This window comes from Triturus cristatus, chromosome 2_2, assembly GCF_964204655.1.
Source record: "Triturus cristatus chromosome 2_2, aTriCri1.1, whole genome shotgun sequence".
NCBI lineage: Eukaryota > Metazoa > Chordata > Amphibia > Caudata > Salamandridae > Triturus > Triturus cristatus.
The window spans coordinates 1,206,746,551-1,206,772,091 of record NC_140582.1 but is presented as its reverse complement, the minus strand read 5'-3'; the positions used below and the strand labels follow the sequence as shown (position 1 = coordinate 1,206,772,091).

Sequence of the window (25,541 nt, the reverse complement as noted above, 5' to 3'; positions counted from 1 at the left end):
AGTTAGCTGAACTAACTATAACGGGGGAATCAATGGTTTTGTACAAGTGAAAAGTCCAGCTAACTATAACACCCCTGAAACCTATGGTTTTTTCAGTGAATTTCTGAGGTTTTTTAAATGCTAATTCCTAACTATAACGTGCCTGAAACCTATGGTTTTTTCTGTGAATATATATATATATATATATATATATATATATATATATATATATATATCTTCATTCCTCCGTCACCAACAGCATTTTCAAAGACGAAGATAGACCCAAAATTCAGTGCACATTCGAAGTTTTATTATCAAACGCCCTGCACCATCGCCATTACGCGTTTCAGCCTCGCAGAGGCCTTGATCACATGATACGCCAACGGAGAGTTTTTTAACCTCTTTAAAGTGCTAGTGCTCAAAAATATGTGTTAAGACACTCCCACAAGAATTCATAGAAATAAACAACATATTGTCCTACAAGTGCAATATATCCCAATGCTAGTGCAAACTTTAACGCAATACAGTACAATGATAAGTATCATAGTGCAAAGAGCGCTAAACCCAATAAATATATAAATAAATATTCATGAGTAAAAAATTATAGCATTAATAAAATCTGATAAAAATGCTAAAACCATAAACTAAAATATTATAACAGTAAAACCAGTAAATCCGATAGAATTAGCAGCATAGTTGCATGTCCAATCCTGACTATCAGAGTACATGGCTAAAGTTGTTACATACATAGCTCCATCATTCGCAGCTCAATTCAGGCCTAAATTCCGATTGCTACTGCTAACAACTTAGGTTGTTAATGACCAGGTTATTGCACCGTAAAGGACATATATCATACAAAGAAAATTCTAAATTGTCCGCCCCAGTGGGCCCAATAATCATCTTGTGGGAAAAGAAAGTGCGTTGTGTTATGTGCAAACTGCGCTTTCATTTATACTACACCAAATCACAGCCGTGAATGGATATGTAAATATAAAAAGAAAGACATTTTTTTCCACATAGTTTTAAAATCATCAGTTCTATTATCTACTTTGTCAGGAGGCGGCAGTGCATCCAAACTATACTAACTGCAAGTGGTAGCTCATTATTAAAGACAGGTAAAAAAGTCCTCACTCGCATTTAACCCCTGGGGTGCCTTACTGTCTAGTTCTAAGATATATCTTGTTTCCATTCGTCTCAATAGTTGATCCCGGTTGCCACCCCTTCTCAGTGGCAAAACCGTATCTATAACAAAATATTTGAGATGAGACAAATTATTCTCCCTAAAGTGCCTCACCACCGGGTAAGCGGCATCGCTGTTATTGATGGCTCTAATGTGCTGGAGCACTCGTTTGTGAACCTGCAGTTTCGTGCTCCCAACGTGACGCAGGCCACAAGAGCACTCCAGCACATATACCGCATATTCGGTCTTGCAGTTAAGAACTTTTGTGATTTTAACTGGTTTGGGCTGAAATGGCGTTTGGTATAGGTGTGTGTTGATACCATATATGCAGGCTTTGCAAGAGGCACATTTGATGAATCCCTTCCTGTTGTTGAGCCATGTTTTGGTAGATCTGGTCTCTGGGCTGCTCTTAACTAGAGAACTACTCATGGAACGTGCTTTTCTGAACGCGATGCTAGGGGACTTGGTCAATCCTTTTCCTAGAACTGGGTCGTTACACACTAAGGGCCAACTCTTGTTAATTATCTTACGTAATGTTTTATGCTGTGTGTTATACGTTAGTATTAGTCGTGTGGGCTGATCTTGGCTTATACCTGTAGTGGCTTTATACCTCAGTGCGTCCGACCTCTGTATTTTGTTAGCTTTGGTCATAGCTTTATCCAAAATATCTCCAGAATATCCCCTGTCCAGGAATCTCTCTCTATACTCATGTTGTGCTTGTGTTCATTCCCTGTCTGAGCTACAGATTCTGCGAATCCGCAGCATCTCCCCAAAGGGGATGCTGTTGATTAAATGTGGCGGATGGTGGCTCTGTGCATGAAGGACTGTATTGCCGGATGTGGGTTTCCTATGGAGTCTTGTTTCCAATTTATTATTTTGTACAAAGACCTCCACATCCAAATAGAATATACTGCTCTTACTCATCTGGGCAGTAAATTTAAGATTTAAATTATTGATATTCAATTTTTCAATAAAATCGTGTGCCGCTTGTTCAGTACCTTTCCAAATTAAAAACAAATCGTCGATATACCTATACCAACATACAATCTGGGATTTTAGGGTTTCGCCATGTATTGCCATGAGGACCTGCTCCTCCCAGAGTCCCATATGTAAACAGGCATAACTCGGAGAGAAGCAAGCCCCCATGGCAACAACCCTAACTTGTTGAAAAACCTGGTTTTGGAACAGGAAAAAGTTATTCTCCAAACAGGTAGAAATCATTGTCAAAATCATTCTGTTGTGCAAATGTCTATTCATAGGTCGTGTGCTCAAAAAGTGTTCTACAGCTTTCAAGCCGTCCTTATGATGAATGCTTGTATATAGTGAAGCTACATCTAAAGAAATTAACACATACCCTGGTTCCCATTTGACATGATTAATCTTGTTTAAGAAATCCCCAGTATCCTGTACATACGAAGGCAATTTCTTTACATGATCCTGTAAGGAAAAATCAACAAATTTGGATGCATTTTCCATAATGCTGCCCTGGGCAGAAATAATAGATCTACCCGGAGGTCTACATGCATCCTTGTGAATTTTAGGTATAAAATAAATCACAGGAATGATGGGATGTTCAATTTTTAAAAACTTAAATTCATTTAAAGTCAATAATCCTGCAGACTTCCAGGCTGTCAATTTGGTATAAAAGTCATTCCAGGAAGATTTGACTGCTTGTATATCTCTGCGCTTGTAGCAGTCCCTATTGTTAAGGTGAGTGAGAGCCTCTTCCATGTACAGCTTGCGTGGCCAAAGGACCACGTTGCCCCCTTTATTAGATTGACGGATGATAATATTGTTATCTGCTTGTAGTTTTTTCATTAATTGAAAGTATACATTGTCTTGTTTAGTATACTTTTTGGGGGCATGTGAAGTTGAACAATGTAACTTTTTCAGTTCTGATGTAATATTATCATGGAATATGTCCACATTGTCACGCAGCATCATAGGGCAGAAAGTGGATTTAATTTTGAAATTAGTTTGTGAACCACCCCCTGGTTGAATCATATCTTGGCTCATTACACTCACATCTCCATTATTTTCATCCTGAAGTTGTTGCATGGCCTTGAGGAAGTCAGCATCCCCAGCTGTTAATATTTCTTCATATATATATATATATCTTATCACACGCCTCTGCAAAAAAAGTACAGCGTCAATGCATGCTAGCTGAAGTATGGGAGAGAGGCGGATATTCCTCATTCCAGATTTCTGCCTGCAGGATGTGGGTGAGACAATTGGAAATCAAGAGTCAGCACTGGATGACGTTTCCATATACCATGAGTTAGTTTAAAGTTTTGATTAGTCAACTGCTGAGTGATAAGATAATGTACTGTGCTCGTGGGGTCATGGAGAATGCATGGACGTTGTGCAAATGTTTTGTTTTTTCCCCTCACTCTCCTTTGAGTGATAAGAGAACGAATATAACCATTTATTTCTATGTCCGGAAGCCAGAACTTCCTCAGCACATCAGGAACAGCATTGAGGACAGGATTGATTCTGTTACTTAAGCACCATTGGACGGATCACTGACAGAATATAGAAGACAAAAATATTGTGTGGACAGTATATTGTGTCAAAAATATGGAGATTAAAATATCGAGAAGGTGCAAATAGGTAAGTATAGATTCACTATTCTAAACTCCACATCTACACATCTTGAAGATATATAAATCGTCATGTAACATATATGTTGTGTTAAGTATAGTACAACTTTACACATGCATAGAAACTTACCTATACAATAGCTTGTCCTCGATGGTCTTGACACATTATTTTTTCTCGACAATATTTTGGACTCAATATTTTGTCCAAACACCCCATTGGACAAGAGGTCTGCAAGAAGTGATGGAGGCACCATAAGAGGCTTCTACTTGGACTCAACAGATGACCAGATGGAAAGCAGGACAAAACGTGGAGTATTTGCCCATCATCTGAGGGCCATGCCATGGCAGAAGGTGGTCTAGACTGTGATGGGCATTGTGTGTGTGGTGGGAATCAACAGTATTGAGACAAGAAAGAACAGAGTTGTGGACCTCTAAGCCATACTTTCAGCCCCAACACTTTCTATTTTACAAATTAAGCCCTGGATGATAATAATCAATAATCAAAGTAATCACAGTATATCTAACAGCCCTATGTGCTTTGGTGTTCGTATACATTAACGTAATGTGCAGAGTATTGAGAGCCCTTCATCATGTCTGCTTTGCTTGTGCAGAATCTTACATAATAATGTTTCCTATTGGGTGCGCATTGCCATATGCCTTTCACTTCTGCACTGCTTATTATTGACTACAGCCTGAAAGGAAACATTTCTGCTTCTACATTGCTTGTTACTGATATCATGAGAGTAAAACTGTCCTTACAGTGTCCTGGTTAGGTGTCCGGTTTGGGCACTACCGCCCTCAAACTCACCATATATTAACATTTCCAGTCCTTCCGAAAAAAGCATTGTGTCGGGAAAATGATGCGGGGCTACACGTAGTGCAGAAACAGGGATAAGAAGCTGATGTCATGTTACCTGAAAGGATACTGTTGTAATCGCTACTTGGTACGTTCCTTTCCCCCCCCCCTCCTTCTCCTCCTTTGGTTCCTCCCTCTCCCTGTCACCAACATTCTATTGCACCCTTCAGCTGTCTGCTGGATCCTGTGGTGGTGAATGGACGAATAAAGAAGACTTACCCTTCACCTGACTTCTCGTCTTCTTTATAACACTGGCGACGTTTGCTGTGTGGGGACGGCTCACCACCACCCCCATTTCTTCAACTAATCCAGTTTTCCTGCCCTGTCGGCGCATGGAAGTACTTCGTGATTTTACCTGCAAAGAACAAGTAAGATTGTGCCGGTGCCTTGTGCCTCCTTTCCAACTCTCCATGGGAAGCGCTATTCCTCCTTCGTTCTGACTTCTTTAGAAAGTTTGTTCCTAGTGCTGCTTGCCTCCGAGTGAAGCACTCCTGCCGCTTTCTGTGCTTTTGTGCCTCACGAGGTAACCTTTGCTGCCTTGGCCCCTCAGCGCTGCCGCTCTTGTCGTTGCCTGGAAGTGTGACGGAGCCTGCTTTCAGTGAGGCTTTTGACCAGGTCACGTCAGCGCTGCCGCCTTGGTCTCAACGCGGCTGGGGGTGTGACGGTGCCTGCCTGTATCGAGGTTTTCCCCTCTTTGCCGCTGTGTTAGTCAAGTCTGGGCCAGGTCACGTCAGAGCAGCTGTCTTCGTCGCTGTGTCAGCTTGGGCGGCAGTTCTGTGAGACCTTTCTGACGCAGCCATCCTGACACCAGTGGAACTGGAACCGAGCATTCCTTTCCGTCTACGCGGTGGTTTTCCTCGCTGTGGGGGCATAAGGTGACAGTTCTGTGGTGATTTCCTCTGAAGCAGCCACTCTGACTAGATGTGTGACTGGAGCCGGGCCTTCCCTTCCGTGTGCTAACAGCTGATCGTCAATTTCTCTCAGCTGAGGAGAATAGGCGGTGCGCTTCGGAGCCTATCCACCAGGTGGCAGCGTGACTCTTTCACACAGTCCTGTTGTGGGGAAAATTTTCAATTTACAAGGTTTAGCCTCACTTAACCACGTGAGTGCGGAGGTATACTACCTCGAGCTTATCCTTCCTTCTCGCTGATGGGCACAGCTTTTGGAGTTTCTGCCTGTCAACTCACGCTGACAGGCACAGCTGCATGTAGTTTTGTCACTGATGGGCACAGTCTTCATCATTTTAGTCGTGGTTGTCTGCTCACGCTGACAAGCTCAGCTTCTAGTTACTTAATTTGGAGGACACATGCTCGTATGATTTCCCTTGTGTGGTGATTTTTCGCCATATAATTGCAGTTTTTTGTGATTATATTCCTTGTATTGTTGATGATTGTACAAGCTTGCACTGTTGCTTTTGATCTGTACTGCTCTATTCCTCATTTAAATGTGCATGGAGTTTTGCAGGGGCAAGGGTGTAAAACATTTGTGAGGATATTAGCTTTTGCTCCGCTCCACATTCCATAGTTCAATTAGGGTCTTTTTGGGTTGTGTTCTCCACCTTCCTGTGTCATGGCAGCTGCTAATATGTCACAGCCCCCACCGTTCCTTAACGAGGCGGGAGAACCTATTCTGCCTTGGAAACAATGGTTTGGGTTACTGGAGTCCTATCTTATTGCTATTGGGGGAGAGAAATGTTCTCATTTACGCAAGTTACACACTTTGTTACACAATTTGGGTGTTGAGGGACGCAAGGTCTACGATGACATTTCAACTAATGCAGAAGGGGGAAGTGATAGTGATGATGATGAAAATGTGTATTTGGCGGCAGTAAGTAAATTACAAAAACATTTCAGTAAGAAGATAAACGTAGTGTTGGAGAGACATAAATTCTTCTCAAGAACACAGGGAAAAAATGAGAAGGTTAAGCCATTTATTGCAGCCTTAAAGGGTCTAGCGAACACATGTGAGTTTGAGTCCCTTCAGGATTCCTTTATTAGAGACCAGTTGGTCAGGTGCACCAACAATCATAAGATTCAGGAAAGACTTCTTGTAGCCAATCCCAACCTCAAGGAAGCCATCGATATAGCGGTAGGGATTGAGCACACGGCAGATTGTATGGTTGAAATGAAAGGTGAAGGGGGCAAAACCACGGAGGTCAATGCCATAAGCAAAGATCACAAAAGTAAGATAGCTAACACCCCTCCTCAGGGAAATAAACTCAAATGTTACAGGTGTGGGAGCCCAACACACTTAGCCAATAACCCAATATGCCAAGCACGTTCTGTTGTCTGCCACAAATGTGGAAAAAAAGGACATTTATCCAGGGTTTGTCATGATCAGCGCTCTAAAGCGGTGTTGGAGATCGAGCCCCAATCATTTCCTGATCCCAAGTTAATTTTTCAACTGAACGACAAAGACAATACTGACAAATTCCCCTCTTGCAACATTACCCTAGACAACAAAACCCTAACTGTCTTTGCTGATTCATGTTCCCCTTACACCCTTGTTGATGCCACGGTATTCTCTCAACTATTTCCCTCATGGGAAGAAACGGTACAGTCTCCTGACATTCAACCAGGAGGCTACAATGGGGACCCCATACCCCTCCTAGGCATGACCACTAAGGAAATAGGATTCAAAGGAAGGAACACGGTGGGCAAGATATACATTACCCAGAAGGGGTCTAACTTGTTAGGATGGAAACACCAGAAGGAACTCGGGATTAAGTTAGACCCCAACAGTCCCGATCAGGTCCTTTTAGTGGATCCCTCGGTGGGAGGTATGGATGTTTGCAACAGTTTCCCCAAAGTGTTTTCTGAGGACCTAGGCTTACTTAAGAATTATCAGCATTCCATCAAATTGAAATCCAATGCCAAGCCGGTAGCACACAAAGCCAGACCCATACCACATTTAATGCAAGTTCCCCTTCAAAATGAGTTAGACAGATTGCTGTCTTTGGGGGTGATTGAACCCATAGAGTGTTCTCAATGGTTGGCCCCCATTGTTCTTACCACCAAGGCTACCAGTAAGGACATCAGGCTGTGTGTAGACCTCAGGGACCTTAACCAGAACATATGGGTAGACAGACACCCTCTCCCACGCATTCATGAGGTGCTTACCCTCATTAATGGTGCGAGTTGTTTTAGCGTTCTTGACTTATCCTCTGCCTATCACCAGGTGGAGCTTCATCCCAACTCACGGCATCTCACCTCCTTTGTGACATCCCTGGGAGCATTCCAATTCCGTTGGCTTCTGCGGCGGCTGCCTTCCAGAGGATCATGCAGCATGTCTTGAAAGATCTTCCCAGAACTCTCTGTTTTCAAGACGACATACTAATCTATGGGAAGGACTTAGCCGAGCATAATGCCACCCTCAGGATGGGCTTGACCAACTTGGAAAAATCAGGGCTCACCCTTAAAAAAGAGAAGTGTCGCATTGGAGTGGGATCGGTTGAGTACCTAGGGCACACCATATCCCAAGATGGTATCAAACCTAAAATAGACCTGGTTAAGGCGATTAGGGACACCGTGGCCCCCAAAAGCGTTCAAGACCGTAAATCATTTTTGGGCCTTTCTGAATATTATTCAAAATTTGTGAAGAACTATTCCTCAATAGTAGAACCCTTACGTAATTTACTCAAATCCAGGACTTCGTTTGTGTGGTCCGATGCCTGTCAGAAGGCCTTTGATCTGGTCAAAGAAAGCATAATTTCTGCTCCATCGCTGGGTAGGTTTGACCCCAACAAAACCACAATCCTTTACACTGATGCAAGCAATAAAGGGTTGGGGGCCAGCCTCACCCAGATGGGGGAGGGTAAGGAGCACATCGTGGCCTTTGCATCTCGTGCTCTTAAGGGTGCTGAAATCAACTACTCGGTGGTGGAAAAGGAAGCACTCGCTTGTTTCTGGGCTATTAAACACTTCCGCTTCTTTTTGTGGGGTATTCCTTTTATCGTGAAGACGGACCACAAACCACTGATGTTTGCTTTCACCACCAAAGGAGCAAACAAAACCACCCCCAGAATTGCTAGATGGATTTTGGGACTGGAAGGCTACAATTTTTGTGTGAAATACATGCCAGGTTACCAGAACACGGTTGCTGACTTTCTATCACGGTCTCCATCAGAGGGAGAGAGTGCTACGGTTAGTTGTGAATGTGATGATGTGGTACTGCAACTGACCTGCTTAAAAAAGGAAGAATGGAATGACAGTATGCAAACTGATGCTGAAATGTGTTCGATCAAAGAGTTCATCAGGAATGGTTGGCCTGAAAACAAAAGTGACATTCCTACCAACTTAGGTAAATTCTGGGATGTCAGAGTAGAACTCAATATACAAGGAAATGTGGTTTGCAGAGGGGAGAAAGTTATTCCACCAGAGAACCTTAGAGAGAAGATTGTGGGACTAGCACACGTAGGACACTTAGGGCGAAGTCTAACCAAGAATAAAATCAGACTGGAATATTGGTGGCCAGGTATGGATACCATGACGGAACAAGTGGTGAGAAATTGTGTTGACTGTAGCCGAAGTGACAAAACTCACCAGACCCGCAAGCCTCATCTCTCTCCCGTTGAAGTGCCTGTTCGACCATGGTCAAAGTTAGCCTTGGACATCATTGGTCCCCTCAACTTAAAAACATTGAAGGAACGCTTCATCCTGGTGCTGGTGGACTATCACTCAAGGTGGTTGGTCTACAAATGCGTCCATCAGATCGACACAAGAGTCCTCATCCAATTCTTAGAAAGTGTGTTCTTTGAGGAGGGGTTACCTGATACCTTTATAACAGACAATGGAGTACAGTTCACTTCGGACAATATGAGAGAGTTCTTGTATCACCGGGGCATCACTCACCTCAAATCTGCATTGTACTGTCCCCGTGCTAATGGTTTAGTGGAAAGGATCAACCGGTTGTTCAAAGAGTGTTTGCAGAGGGCAGAAGTAATGGGGACACCAGCTAATTCAGCGTTAGTGGAGACTGTATGGGCCTATCGCACTTCTCCAAACAGTGTTACTGGGGTTTCCCCGTTCACCTCTCTCAAAGGAAGGATCCCGAAGACTAAACTTACTCCACCTGTAGGGTCAAGAAAGGTCACCGGTGTAGTAAACAGAGATGAGATCTCAAGAAAAGTGGAAGAACACCAAGCTAAATACAAAGTCAGATACGACCAGACCAAACATGTGAAAAAACAATGTTCAAAGAGGGGGATTGGGTCCGTGTGGATTTACCCAAAGCACGCAGGAAAGAAGCGTCAAGATTTTCTGATCCGTGCAAAATATCTAGTGTCGGAAAGAATGTAGTCCATCTTGACAATGGCCAAACATGGAGCATGGACAGAATCATTCCTAATGGCCAAGGGGGTGGCGTTGACAACGATAGCAATCCAGAGACAGAGTCTCTAACTCTCAGTCCCAGAAGGTCTCTGAGAACAAGGAGCTCACCTATCTGGACCAGAGACTACTGTGTTAAATGAGTGTTAATTTATAATGTTCCTTGGGGTTTCTTCCCAAGCCTTGCTGTTCTACTGCTTACATTGTTACTGCAGTGACCTGTCGCTGCCTGTTGTTACTGCCTCCTCCCCTGCCTCTTTCTTCCTTTCATCCTTTCTCTCTTTTTCTCTCTCTCTCTTTTCGCCCTATGCAAGGAGGTGTGTTGTAATCGCTACTTGGTACGTTCCTTTCCCCCCCCCCCCCTCCTTCTCCTCCTTTGGTTCCTCCCTCTCCCTGTCACCAACATTCTATTGCACCCTTCAGCTGTCTGCTGGATCCTGTGGTGGTGAATGGACGAATAAAGAAGACTTACCCTTCACCTGACTTCTCGTCTTCTTTATAACAGATACTAAAGTGTAATCTGGGGCTGTATTACGCATTTTCCTTGTTTGCGCAGGGAGCACCTTTCAAAAGGTGCGCCCTTCTAAACAAGGAGAGTGTGCCACATTAGAATGAATGTGCTGCCCCAGGGCAGCCATGTACTCGTGCTGCCCCCAGAGCACTCCATTCAAGTGAAACACGGAGCGGCTTTGAAGCAGCCTCTCCGTGTTTCTCTGTGCATGCAGCAACCTTCCCGCACTTTTTAGAGCGGTAAGAGAACCCCTTGCAGGCGGGTGTTGTGAGTGACTGCACCTGCCTGCAAGGGATGTATGGGGGTCCATAGGACACCCTTTACCACCTCCAGAAGGCGGCCAACAGGGGGCTCACTGACAGCAGGCCACCTTTTTGTGGTGGACTGGCATTTCACCTCCTGACAGCTTCTACCCTTTGCACCTGTGTCTACAATACGATGCCGGTACAGAGGCAAAGAGATTCCCTCATTTTAGGGGGACTACGCTCCCATGCAAATGAGGGAATGCCCTTTGATGATAGCGTTGGTGCTACATGTGCGCCATCGCTATCTCTATTACAGAAGGGGACGCAAAAGCTTCTGGGCCCCTTCTGTTATACCAAAGTGACCCGGGAGCACTCAAAGTGGGCACAAACACCTGTTGCAGCCCGGTGCACTTTGTATAATACAGCCCCAGGACCCGTATTACAGACAATGTGCACTTTCCATGTTTGCGCCGTGGCGCACCTTAAAGCAAAGTGCACTGGGTGCAAACATGGAAATAGCGCTCTATCAGGAAGAAATTGCTGCCCTCAGGAAGCCGCATACTCTGTCATACGGATGGATCAGATAGTACTACAGCCGCACCCAAAACTAGGCCTGGGCAAAAATTTCGTTCCGTTCGCGGAAATTGCGATAATTTGACATTTTTGCGTTCCGCGGAGAGCGCGAAAATGTCAAAAATTCCGGTTTCCGCAGCTTGGCGATAATTTGTTTCTTGCTCGCGCTGTAAAATGATACATTCTCGCGCGCGCGCGATCGCCTTACCTGAATCCCTGCGTTCGCCGACAAGTTTTCTTGATCCGGTCGCGTTCTCCATGAGATGTTGTATTGTTTTTAGCCATTTGCGCTGTCTCGCGACAGTTCGCGCCCGCAGTGACGTCATGCGTCGCGCGATCACGTCTTTCTTCTCGCGATCATGCACCGCGAGAACAACTCAAAACAAGATGGCCGCGCCCGCAAGCAGCCACATGGGTAAGTTGGCGACCCGCAACCATGCAGAAAATCGCGCGAACATGCCGGAAAAAAACTTCCGCATCTTCGCGATATTTCTGCTTGTTTGCGATAATTTTAAACATTCTCGCGATAATTTGCGAAGGTTAATTCCGCAAATTCCGCCCACCCCTACCCAAAACGCCGGATGACCCAGCTCCTCCGGGTAAAACCTTAGTCCGCACAACTTTAAAAAAGATTCGATATAATGGGGCACCGGGTCCTAATGGCCTGCCTGGCTCCCTTTTCTGGGCAGACACAGACTTCTAGACGGAAAACCTAACCCAGTTATACGCCGAATGCAGGTTCTTGGAGGATGTTCCAGACTCCTGGAGAGGATCGTTACTGCATCCAATATATAAGAAAGGGCCAAAATCTGACCCTAAAAACTACCGTATGATTGCTCTGTTGGCCATCGAGGGCAAGGCCTACGTAAGCACCTTTCTGGCGGAACAATCAGACTGGGCTAGCACTGAAGGCCTTCTGCCCTTCTTTCAAACTGGGTTCAGACCTGGAGCCTTAACGGTGGACAACATAATCGCCCTGTCATATCTAGCCCAACAAGCCGTGGCTCACCAAAGCCTGCCGCTTTTTGCCTGTTTTATTGACTACTCGGCAGCCTTCGACAGAGTAGATCGTACCATTCTCAGGCAGAAGTTGGCACGATAGAACATCAACCCATCTTTACTACAAGCTATTAGATCGTTGTACTCACGAACATGGGTAAGAATCAAACTTTCGAGCGAGTTTGCTACAGAGAAAATCACCACAGACCGCGGGCTAAAGTAAGGCTGTGTCCTGGCCCCGATACTTTTTAATTTATACACTGCAGACATGGGCCAAGCCTTGATCGGAGCTACACTAGCCACACCCAGGATTGGGTGTACCAAGATCCAACTGATGCAATATGAGGACGACCTGGTACTCTTAGATCATACCCAAATTGGCTTACAAAAAGCACTCACGGCCCTTACAACTTTCAATGCCAAAAACAAGCTGGTTGCCAACCCAACAAAGTCCAAAATAGTGATTTTTGGGCACTACCCTAAAAAAAAACCTGGCAAAATGGAGGCTGGGTCAGCTGACTATGGATTGCATACATCACTACAACTACCTGGGGGTTTGGTTTAGCGAAAAAGGCCGCCCAGGTGCCCATCTCCACAAAATGCAGATGAAAGGGAAAAGCATTATCTATGCCCTCTGTAAACTACACGCCACCTTACATAGTCGTACAACAACGGCTATCCAAAGAGTTCTGAGGGTGAAATTAATACCATTTCTTGATTACGCACAACAGGCATTCCCAGGGAAATTTGCAAAAGATCTAGAAAAAAATCACTGCACAGCTTACAAAAAGCTATTTCACTTACCAGCCTGTACCAGGAATAATTTGGTTTGGCTGGAATTCAACCTTAACCAACAAAAACTGGAAGAGATGACCTCTCTGAGCAAATACTTCTACCTAACAACGGTGGCACCGGAGAATACAATGAAGGCTGCTATAAAAAGTATTTTCCTAGAATCTGGAAATCCCTGGTCTGCCGGTCTCGCCTCCGTCAAAGACCTTTTGCAACTTGCAACAGAGAACTGGGACCTCATGACAGTCAAGTATGCCACTATCAAAACCACAATAAAAAAACAAGTACGTCTACACTCCTGCACCTTGGACATGGAATCCCTGGTGTTAGAATCCAGATTCTCTAGTTGGCACCAGTGTGTACTAATGCCAAGCAGGGAACCTTTCTTCCAGTCAGGGTAAGGGGTTACACTCCTTTAATAACCCCTGCTCACCCTCTAGGTAGCTTGGCGCGAGCAGACAAGGCGTTATCGTAGGCGTAATGGTTAAGCAGTTGTGATCACATACATCAATTCAATGTTACCCCCACAAATGGACTCCACACTGGGTGTATCAAAAATAGACTTCTTTATATAAGCAGACTTAATCACAAGACCCAATAACGTGTAACACGGGCCCACAATAGTGTTTGTTCAAAGCGTTCTTGGTTTCAGTTCAATTCAGGTGTTCTGTGCGCTTCGTGCGCGTTGGCCGGTGCGTGCGGCAGTAAGAGGCTTGTGAGCGGCTCACGAGCGTTTGGCAGACACTCCGGGTGACACGCGCACCTTGCGATGCGAAGGGGGCACAGTACCTTAGTCTTTGTTGAAGTTCATCAGGGACGGCACAATAATCCTCAGCGCGTGCGTGCAGCGCACGGTCCTCTCAATCGCGGTGCGAGCTACGGCTCGAAGGGGGCCTCAGTCGCGGTGCTCAGTGGGACGGTGCAGACGTACGATGCGCTGGCTCTTAGTTGCGGCGTTCGAGCCAGACCTTTGAGGACAGCGCCTCTGTTCTCAGCACACTGCGAAGCCGGCAGCACGCTCCAAAGGGGAGCCGCGTACCGGTCACTCTACGAACCACAGCCTGCCCTCAGCACGGGTAGGGGGCACACAGAGCGGCACGACACAGAGGGGCAAATCAGGTGTCACGAAGTCCTTCCTTTGAGTTGCGAGCTACGGCTCGGGGGCCTTAGTCACGGTGCTCGGGCCGGTCAGGGGGCACAGGCATGCGACAGTACGCGCCGAGTTTGGATGGCGCACACTGCTTCTCGGCGTCAGCTTGGCAGGGAGAACGGCGGTTCCCAAAGGGTGTGAAGTCCACTGGTCCTGGGACTTCGTTCAGGGGACAAGCTCAGCACAAGCCCTTGGAGACCTTAAACAGCACAAGTTGAAGCAAAGTTTCTCAGCAGTCTTTCTCCTCTCCTTCAGCAGCAGGGCAACCACTGCAGGCCAATCCCCCAGGTCAGGGACAGTACTCCTCCTACAGTTTCCTTGGTTCCTTCTCCTCAGGCAGAGGTTCGTCTTGTAGCAGGATCTAATTTCTTAGGAGCAGGGCTCCTTCATTTATACCATAATTCTTTTCTTCTCTCAGGCCAGGGGGGCCCTTGCCTAGCTCATTCCAGTTCTGGAGCACTTTGTTTACGCGATGCAGGCTCTTTCATTCAAGGTGCAGGGCAGAGTCATCAGACGCTCCACAGGGGGCGGAGCCGGCATTGAGGTGGCAGAGCACAGTTCCATTCAGAGCTCAGGTGCACTCCTCCCACCCATCTACCTGTCAATTGTCCTATTCATTACTGGCCTACCTAGCCCTGCCCATCTGGGTGCTTCCAGCCCTGTCACTCACGCAGCCAGACAGCAGATACACATCGCGCAGAGGCGGCTGAAATGGTTTAGGTAAGCAAAGGCCAGCTTTCTAAAAGCGGCATTTGCAAACGCGGAATATTAAAATAAACCTTACGAGAAGGTGTACCTTGTTATTCTGAGTTCAGGCATACTAAACTCGCTCTCCTACCATGTTCACTGGGCCTGTTAGGATCATAGGATGTAACAATCTTAACAGCCCATTCTGGCCTATGAGAACAGGGTAGCCTTACATAGTGAAAAACGAATATGGCTGTAATTCACTATGAGGACATGCCACACACATCAGGGCTTGTCCTACCTTATGCTTATAATGCACCCTGCCCTTGGGCCTACCATAGGGGTGACTGATATGAAGTTAAGGGAAGGTTTAGGGACTGGCAAGTGGGGGCACTTGCGCAGTCAGAGCGACAGTACCCGACTGCACGCAGGTTCTGCAATGTAAGACCCTAGACACATTTTACTAGGCCGCTTCTGTGGGTGGCACAACCAGTGCTGCAAGCCCACTAGCGGTATTTGTATTTACAAGCCCTGGCACTCCTGGTGCACTTTACTAGGGGCTGACAGTAAACCAAAAGAACCAATCATGGACACCAATCAATGTATACATTTTACCATAGGGAGAGCATATGCACCTTAGCACTGGCTAGCAGTGGTAAGGTGCCCAGAGTCATAAATCAGCCAACAACAGGTCAGGAAAAATACAGGAGGAAGGCAAAAAGTTTAGGGATGACCCTGCAAAAAGGGCCAGGTCCAACACCTGGCAACAAGTAGATTTCATGACTCCCAAAGACTCCCACGTACAGTGCACAATCTCAAACCTAATCTTACGCAGACCGTGGGGAGACAAGCCCTACATAGGATTTTAGCAGCCAGACTACATCCTCTTCCCCTTAAAGAATTATACCCCACCGGATCAGCATGACCAGTGATCACGGAGTGCCGGCTCTGCAAATACAAACGGGAGTCTTTGGCCCATATCTTACTTTGCTGTCCGGCTCTGCGTCTAGCCCGCAGAATCTACCTCAGTCCAATTTTACTACAATTGGGCACTCGCACCGCAAAGGAGGCAGTCCATCGACTTTATACGCTGGACATAGTGAAGCACATGGCTACCTTTGGCAAATTTGTACAATATGTCCGCACAAAACTGATGGGCACTCCCCCTAAGCAATCAGGCAGGCACTCGTGCGGAGGCTGCCTATTATCTTTTATTACCTGATTGGTTTTATTGAAGCATGTACAAGAAAATGTTTATATTTGCTGTGTACACAGATTTATCTCCTCTTTTTTCATCCGATTGCTTTCTTTTAAATGCAGTGCTCTTCTTTTCTATTGTAATGGTTTTGAGTGACCACACAAATGAAGTTTATTCATTCATACTCTGTCATACCAAAGAAAGCAGGTGCAAACGCCTGTTGCTCCCCCAAGTCTCTTGTGTAATACAGCCCCAGGTCTGCTTCAGGCAGCATGCTGGCTGGTTTCATGGTTCGTCGACTAAGCAGCATACATCAGAAAGCCTATTAACAAATGAGGAGTTTATATTATAATGTTAGAGTTGTATGACTTTATTAAGTTTATAACAATTCACGTACACGATATACAATCAAGTTATTAATAGTTCTCCTAATTAGTAAACCACTTTCTCAAGCTTTAGGCCCCTAGCTAACCATACATCTGACAGCATGATTCAGCCAGTCTCAGAGATGTGAAGAAGACTCTAGGAATCCAAAGTTACAGAAGGAGCATATTTACAGGGGTATTTTGCCACCAGAATGTCACTTTTACCGATGTTCCGGTGGCGCAGTGCCCGCACCATATTTACAAAGTGGCGTTAAGCCACATTTTGTGGCTTAACACCACTTTATAGGTTTGGTATACCTGCAATGGGTGTTGCTGTGGGCGTCCACCGCAACACCCATTGCTTTTTGACGCTGCCCCAGATTTACAAGGATCTGTAAATCTGAGGCAGCACCAAAAACGAATGCCATGCAATAGCAAGTGTTAGAATGGCGCAACAAGGAGAAATACTTTTATTTCTCCTTGTTTTTGCTTTTTTCAGCACACTTAGAAAGTGCAAAATTCCATTAATTAATGTTCATGTACGCGAAGGTGTCCCTGCACATAAACAATCATGAATAATGACGATTTGCTATTTCTATGTGTGCTGCAGAATGCAGCACACATAGAAGTAACAAATCACCATTATCGATTGTTTATGTGCAGAAAGGGACATCTTCCTGCACATAAACAATCATTCCATGCAACACAGGCACCCTTGCACTACTCCACAAGTGTGTCTGTGTTGGCGCAGGGCAGCTATTTTTAGCGCCAATGCTAAGGAAATGGCAGGGATACGCCATATTGTTTTAAATACGGCACATCCCTGCGTTTTCAAAATGGCAAAGCATTGCGCTGCAAAATTTGGTGCAGCCCCGCGCATTGCTGTTTTCTTGTTAATATGCGCCATGGTTTGCATCTTTTTCAGTTGGACAGAAAGACAAGGGCTTTTGCGACTGTTTCTGAACTGCAAAAAGTTCCTATTTGTGAGTTGGAATGGCATGTACTAATGGTTTGCGGCCGCAAGTAATGTACAGTTTCGAACTCCAGATTTGAGGTCTTCTCTGATTAATAAATGGGACAGCTTCTCCTTTGGGAATCATAACTGCATTTCTAAACATTCGCAGATTGTTACAGAATGCCTCCTTCCTAATTAACATTTAAGTGCCAGGGCCCTTTTGGAAGGCTACTGCAGCCTGCACCACCCATATACCCTGACCGCGCTGCCATTGGCAGTACCAACATACCACCTAAGCATCAACATCCTATACGTTTGACAAGTCAAACCATTTCCGACCACACAAAGCTATAATAATGGCATGAGAGGCTGGTATTATTCGTTTTCAGTGTATATTGACATAATAAAAACTGTTGTTGTGATCATATCAAAATTAAAAAAGACAGCACCACCATGTGGTAAGCTGTCATTAGAGCCGGTGCTGAGAATTAAGTGCAGGTACTGAGCACCAGAAACCAGCGGCACAAACTAAGCACTGATTAGGAGGCTTTTCAACTTCTTATAAATTCACATTTTACAATGAAAGTGTACTTCAGTTGCATCACAAAATTAAGGTCAGGTCTTTATCACTGATTGTGTTGCAAACTGGCTTTTAGTCCATGAGGGTCTAATGGGTCTGGTGGTTCTGTGGACTAGTCCATTACAGGAGCCAGTGTTCTACCTCATAGTCACAGGTTCAAATCCCGGTGGGTCCACTCAGCCTTTCATCCATCTGAGGTTGATAAAATGAGTACCATTGAGTTGGGTAACAATGAACATCTGTGATTCAGTGCCAAGATACCTCTGGGTGAACGTGCGCTTTACAAATACACATGTTATGTTATAATGTCCTTCCCCCTCCTTTCCCCTAATCTATAGAGCCTTCCTCGGCTCCATCTCTTCCCAAAATTGTTGCAAACCCTAGTAGAACTGAAAGTAATTTATAATAGTGCTTCATAGTGACACCACCATATAATAGAGAACTGATGGGAGAAGAATGTTCTCTGCATAGTTTTTCCAGCTTGCCCTTCTGCCATGAGAGACCCAAAGTCTTGTCTTATCTGATGCTTTTTGATCTCAGCGCACACAACCATTGTGTGTGTATGCTTAAGAACACCCGTTTATTGAATTTTGACTCAGAGCTGGGCTCTGAAGTTTAGAGGCACACACCAAGTACGCCTTCCCTTGGATGAGCGTCACCATCATCAGCTCACTATGCTGCATTGTATTGAGAGTGATGGCACTGATGTGTTTAACAGCCAATTTTACCTTTGATCTCAGTAGGGAGAGTGGCCTACTGACATATCAGATTGTCGGGCTTCTACAACTGGGTCTCAGGAATGTTTGTGTCATGGATGACTTAGGACACAGTGGTATCCATTTTAGATTTACAATGTGAAGATGGTGTACAAAATGGCGACTGGAGTTAGCCTGCCAGACCAGCAATGTATATTGCAAGACCCCTTCAAAGTATTCTTGAAGTCTTTCTTAGGTGCAATTCCCTATAGAGTGGGAGGAAAGGAAACAGTGGATAGCCTATGGCCATGTCCTCTTTCTTGTTCTCCAAGTGGTAACAGGTTGATAAGCACAAAATCAGTGTATTATTCTGATGGGTTAATCTTCCTGTAGATTCCACAGCTTATGAATACTTATTTCAGGCTTCAGACTGGTCTGGAAAATCTTTACCCAGCAAATGCTCTCCAGCAGGTAAAACCATGCAGCTCCAGCCACAGCTCTACTCCATGTGTGCCATCTCCAGAATATTGGGTGGACCTCTTACAGCAGCTGGGGGTATTGTTTTCTGAAGAATGGGGTAATATGTATTATCAAGGATATGGTGCTGCCACCCCCTATTATATATGAGTTCACGATTGGGAAATCAGCTTGAGGCTGTCTCCTCCAGCAAGTTGAGCGGAGCTATTTTTAAAAAGTGCAGTTTAAGAGCGTGATCACCGCTTGAAAAGTCTGGAGCAGGGTTTGAAAATGTATGAAGCTTAAATGCTACAGATGATAAACCCCCTTGTGGCGGTCTCCGCTTTCTCCAACCAACTTTTGTGACATAATGAGCAGGCAGTGGGAACAATCTGGTCTCAATAAGATAGGAGACCTATTTCCTGCTGACCAACTATGCTAATTTATGGAATTATAGCAAGATTTTGGGATAGTGGGCAGCATCTACAGGCAAGGGAATTTTTGAGTCAACTTAGTGCAGGCACGTTTTCATTGGAATGACTCCCGCTCTTAGATGTAACAATCTGGTCAGATTGTAAGATAGGACAGACGTATAAGCTTTTAATGGACACAGCCCAGGATGATCTTAAGTAGGCTGAATCTAACTGGGCAAGGAAGATAGGGACGGGGATATAGATTTATACATGTCTATCGAACTAGGAGTGAAGGGTCTCCTCTCATCTAATTTGAGAGCCCATCAGTGTAAAACGGTTTTTACTCCGGCAAAGTTGTTTGGATGGGATAAAAGGGAAGATTATAAAAACATACTGACAAGCACTGACCACCTGGGGGCATATATGTATCCAAGCAAGACCAATACAGGCTAATCTGAGTGCTTTGGTAACTGTATATAATCTCGGACCAATTGCCTGGTGAAATTTCATTTTGATGTGTACCCTATCAAATTTCAATGGTATGTACTATGTCTACCGTGGTGAATTAGAGTTTGATTCTGTAGAGGGAGCCTGAGAAATGGTTACTACATCCAAGCAAGGCATAAGATGCCCTCATCAAACTCAGGAAAATAGTAAAAAAAATAACAATACAGGACTCTTTTGAAGCCCTTTAATTGTGATGAGTACACTGTAAGAGAACTAACGAGAATCAATGGGAGGGTAAGTCTGGTGTCAGCAGCCATGGTAAATCCAATTCCAATAGCATATATTAAAGTTGCTGCAATGAAAAAGCTCATATTTGGATCTTAGGATTGAGGTTGTGAGCTACTTCCTGTCCCAGCACCTGCCTTCTGGGCCAACTTGATCCGCTTCACTGAGCGTTCTAGAGGTCCATATCATTGACTCTGAATAAATTAGTGTTTTCAAAGCATACTAGTTGTCTCATTACTTTAACTAGGAATACTGCAATGGAACTTCATTACTTTTTTGCTGTTTTTCAGAGCTACGTCAATGATCAAAACAGGTGCATTTGTATTGTGTCGGTCGCAGTACAATTCCTGGACTAGTGCAAGCTGAACAAAGGCAAACGTTTTTGCTAAGAATGTTTTCATTAATCAAGAATGAACGTCAGAATTTTGAATATGATCGGATGCCATCATAGTTCCCATGAAAAATGACTCGTGAACTGGCGATGTTACTACAATGATCCGCACAGGATCCTCGGGTAAACCAAAAATATGGTATGATTATGGCTGCAAAGGGGAATCGTAAAGAAACTCCTGTTTTTATGTATTGTAACTTTCTTAGTAAAAAGTGGGATGTATTGTGCCCTCCTATGTGTCTTACAGCCTGTTTCTTCAACAGCACCAGTAACCCAGCCAGTGAGACACTTGTTAATCATTCAACTGTCAACGCTTTACTTATGTCCATACTTAGCAGTATAAGCTGTGCCAAAGAGCAAATGGGAAAAGAAGTTGCAGAGAATCCAGTGTTTGTGAATTATACAAATCCTACACTTTTGCTACTATTATTTCTGAAAAGGGAAGAGTACATGTAAAAGTATTTCAAGTCTTACAGAGAAAGACCACTATATTGAAATACGTTCCCACCCTGTTCTGCCTTTTTATTAATGGCAATTTTGCCCAAGTTAGGTTCGGGAAACACAGCAAATTGACATCTCGCTTCCCAGGGAGCAAGGGAGTGTGGCAAGGCTGCATGCTCTCTCCCACCCTGTTCTGCCTTTTTATTAATGGACTCATTGAGCAGCTGAGGGAGGTGAAGGACAACGACGCCCCCAGGCTAGCCTCTGGGAGGGTTCCAGCGTTGGTGTTTGCTGATGATACCCTTCTATTATCAAAATCGGCCATGGGAATTCAGCGCATTCTTGACAGCTTTGATGCCTTCTGTAAAAACCGGGGGGTTGGAGATCATTATATCAAAGACCAAATATATGGTCTTCAACCCTGCAAACAAGTCTCGTGCAAATCCATCCCTACACGGCAGGGTGTCGGTGTTCGACTACTTGGGTGTAACATTAACAGAACATCTGGAATGGGGGCCCCAAGTGACTAAAGCAACTAACAAGCTAGCACAGACCATGGGAGGGCTCACAAAATAACACAGAACCTCTACACTTAAACTTGTAAGGCCAGCTGCCGAGATCTACAAAACCCAGGCTAAGTGTGCCACAATGTATGGGGCAGAACTGTGGGGACACTGCTCTACCACCAGCTTGAATAAAATAGAGAACAGCTTCATGAGGCAGTTGGTAGGTCTCCCCTCCAGCACACCCCTTATCCCCCTACACCTAGACTTAGGCATCAGGCCTATCTAAGAAGAGATAGCCCTCAGACCCCTCACTTACTGGAGGCATCTATGGGTGACCCTTGAACTGGCCACTTATCAAGCAGAGCTCAAAGAGATACTGAATAGCCTGGCCTCTACAAAATTACCCTGTCTCAAACACATTAGGGTTCTTTGCAGTATCCTGGCCAGGGTAGAACTCTGGAAATCACCAGAAGATCATGCGTGACAATCTCACGGCTGGAATTAGTAAGATCGTACAGAGTGAACATAGTATCAATCATTCAAAGTTCGCCCTGTGGTCGCTTGACGGCAGACTTTCTCCAAACTAAAGATGATTACTCAATAGAGCCTCTTCTGAATGACATCCAACCTAGCCAGGCTAGAAAACTGTATATGCAGCTCAGAATGGGTATCCTGCCGCTTTTCAGCTTCACTAACAAATGGTCTAAACCAGACCACGATGGATGCTCTGCTTGTAGTTATAAGGAGGAGACAGATATACATGTGCTTTTCTTCTGCCCTGCTTATAGAAGTATACGTCAGCGCTGGCTCATCCAATTATGTAAGAACCTAGGTTTCACCCAATGTGCTGTGGCATACAGAATTCTAAAATATGATACCCATGCCCCCATTGCCATTGCTGTTTCCCGCTTCCTAAATTCTATGTAGCAAGTCTGGCTGAACTTTTTGATTGTTTTATCTTGGGACAGTACCCCAAGTTTATCTCTTTCTAACTGTCTATGGACTTCTTTTTTGTATTCATTTTAAACTATGCTCATTTATGTTTAAATTTGCTGTTCCTCTTTATACAGTAGTTTTATGATAGTGTATTACCCATGATCCAAATGTATATACTGTCTTTTTATACTGTTTTGAACTTTACTTTTATGGTCCTCGAGACCGAAATAAAGTTATTGAATGGAATGGAAATACACCAGGTGAGTGTAATGAGCAACTTCTTATTAGGCAATTAGTCAAAAACTTAGAGTGTGATCTGCACATAGCTGGAATTATTTTAGTGCCACTTTAGATATCTCCTTGGATTTGGATTCCTTGGAACTCTGGTGATGTCAACAAATTTCCATCGCTGAATCTCTTACTAAGCCTAGCTCTTTGCAGCCTGGGCCAAACTAATACTAATTTAAAAAAACATTATTTACAAATTGTAGGATTTATTGTAAAGCCTAAAAGAGGTTCAGAGACTGGTGCGTGAGAGGCATGGTAGACTGTGTCCCGCAAGTAGTTGTCTGGCATGGTGTCGCTACTGCTTGATAGAGCACATGCATGGTGCTGAGAGTCCTCCACACATGTGACCCCTCTGTCACTCTTTTTCATCCCGATGGCTTGTACATGAGAGCCAGTTAGTGCTCCCTGTATGTGTTCCTGCTGTAGAGGTGGGCTCCCAATCGGAGTGTTGCTGTATTGCCGACGCGTGAATTTTGTCTGTTCCAGAACCTGAACACTAACATAGAGAGCTCTAACTATCTAAATAACCCTATCCACATAATAACAATAAAAAAGAAAAGCTATACTAGGATTGTCCTACAACAGAAAGGCACAACAGGCTTCACAACAGGACAAATTTTGTAAGTATTAGCACCTATAGTCCCCAGGGAATCACAGTCCTGATGACACCCTTACACTACAGACAGGGTTGAAACGTCATCAAGACCAAGAGAGGGACAGTCCCTAAATGGGAACACCGAAAGAACAGTCTGGTGTCTCTTTGGAGTGTATAAAAGACTTATTGAGACATCCTTGCTCAATACCAATAGCCCATGTTGTTATTGTTACAACAGTCACTTTAATGCCACCTATTTGGTTATGGTAGCTCTACTTGGGGTTCTCTATCATTTCATCTCTTACCACCATTTCACTGAAAAATATGCACTTCTATATATTTTTTATACGTTATTTTGCATTACTATGAAAATAAATGACTGCTTGGCTGAGCTAAGTCTTGTGACAGCAAATAGATTGGGCTGTAGTAGCTGCCATTTCTTTTCTTTCAGGCAAAACTAATTTCCTGATAGAATTGTTCTGGTCCACCCATTCGTTTTTGATGTTTTTGATTAAATTTACAATAAGATTTGTCTTCCTGTGAGAATCTATAGAAGTACTTATTGAATGAGTTCCATGTGAACATTTGTTATAAGCTTAAAGGTTAAAAAAAAACAGGCACACAGAACTGCCTACCCAAGTACAGCTTTGGGTGGGCTATGTATGTCTCGCCCACCTCAGGGTGTACCACTGAATGGAGGCCCTCCTTTAGTTCCAAAACAAGGCGAAAGCTCCGGCATCGGTCGCTGGGTTCCTCAACATGCCTAGGGCAATGATCTCCTCAAAACTTAAAGAAACCCAATTCACATGACCACAGTCCATAGGAAAAACCCATTGAGTTCATTAGCATTCACTACATCAGGCTGAGCACATAAATTCCAAACTAGACCCCCAACTCTTGTCGAAAAACACAACAAACAAACACAATTTCCAGTTATTTCTATGAAGAACCCTATGGGTGTGCCCACACAACCCTCTGACCACCTCCGGTATCCCTTGTTAAAATTAGCAATGCAAAAACCAAAGGTATAACGCCCACCAAAACCCGCACAAAACTGCTTAAAAACGGCCCAAAATTCTCAACTCTTCCAGAAGAAAGACGTAACCCGTCTACTCAACTGATGAGAGAAAACCTTGTTGTAAGCTACGTTCAGAGACCCAAGGGATCTGCACGTGTCAACGGAAACATTGGCCTAAAAATCAAACATCCACTTACCCTTACATTTGAGCTCAGCACATGCAGGTCAAAAGGACACCTCCGCACTGATTAAAACATCAGACCTTTCAACCGAGCAGCCCACAGGGAAAGGGTACTGTCCCCACTAAAGCAAGTTGCGGATGGGGCAACAAAATACAAGAAGCATTAAATCAGCTTAAAACTCACCATTCCCCAAAAATCCTACCACCTCCCTAATCAGCTTAAAACTCACCATTCCCCCAAAAATGCTAGTTGTTTTTTTCTCACAGTAAAACCATTGAGTGCAACGGTAAAATGTAAATGCAGGAATTTTCAAAACAACTGCCTAACAATGAGTTTCTTCCAAGCTAACCTACACCACCCAATTCTTATCCTACATGTCTGTGATCGAGCTGCAAGTGCACCATCATTGCCACTGTCAGGTCAGCTCTTCAATCAAAGCTTTTTAAAGGACTTTCGCAAGGCCTACTGCACAAGTAACACAGACTACAAATTGACTTCTATAACCATTTTTTAAGAGACACTTTTGTACTGCAACAAGACAAGACACCTCCGGGCGCTCAGACGACAGATATCATCATCCAGACGACAGGCATCTCACCCAAAGACAATCCCACAGCTTACAATATTCTTTTAAGTTACATATTTTTGTACACGCTCTATTTAGCCTGGGTGCTCATGACCCAACTCCAAAGCTAGGCGGATGCCTAACCTCATAAACTCTACTTCGACATACTTGCAACACATGCGCAGGGACCTCTCTTACCTTATGTACACCTATACTGAACCAAACACTAGCATTCCTCATCCACTACACAGCGCACTGCTACACAACACATGGTATAAACATATGACTGCCGAACCCACTCAAACAATAAACAGGACATGCTACAT

The 25,541-nt window shown here is 44.5% G+C and overlaps 1 long non-coding RNA gene across 1 annotated transcript in view; it reads left to right on the top strand.

Moving 5' to 3' along the window:
* The first annotated feature begins 11,700 nt into the window (after positions 1-11,700).
* Positions 11,701-25,541, top strand: part of LOC146863401 (uncharacterized) — a 51,295-nt gene continuing 37,454 nt past the window's right edge. The window contains exon 1 of the long non-coding RNA XR_014978252.1: positions 11,701-20,823. This is a non-coding gene — a long non-coding RNA (uncharacterized LOC146863401). The remainder of the gene's footprint in view (positions 20,824-25,541) is intronic.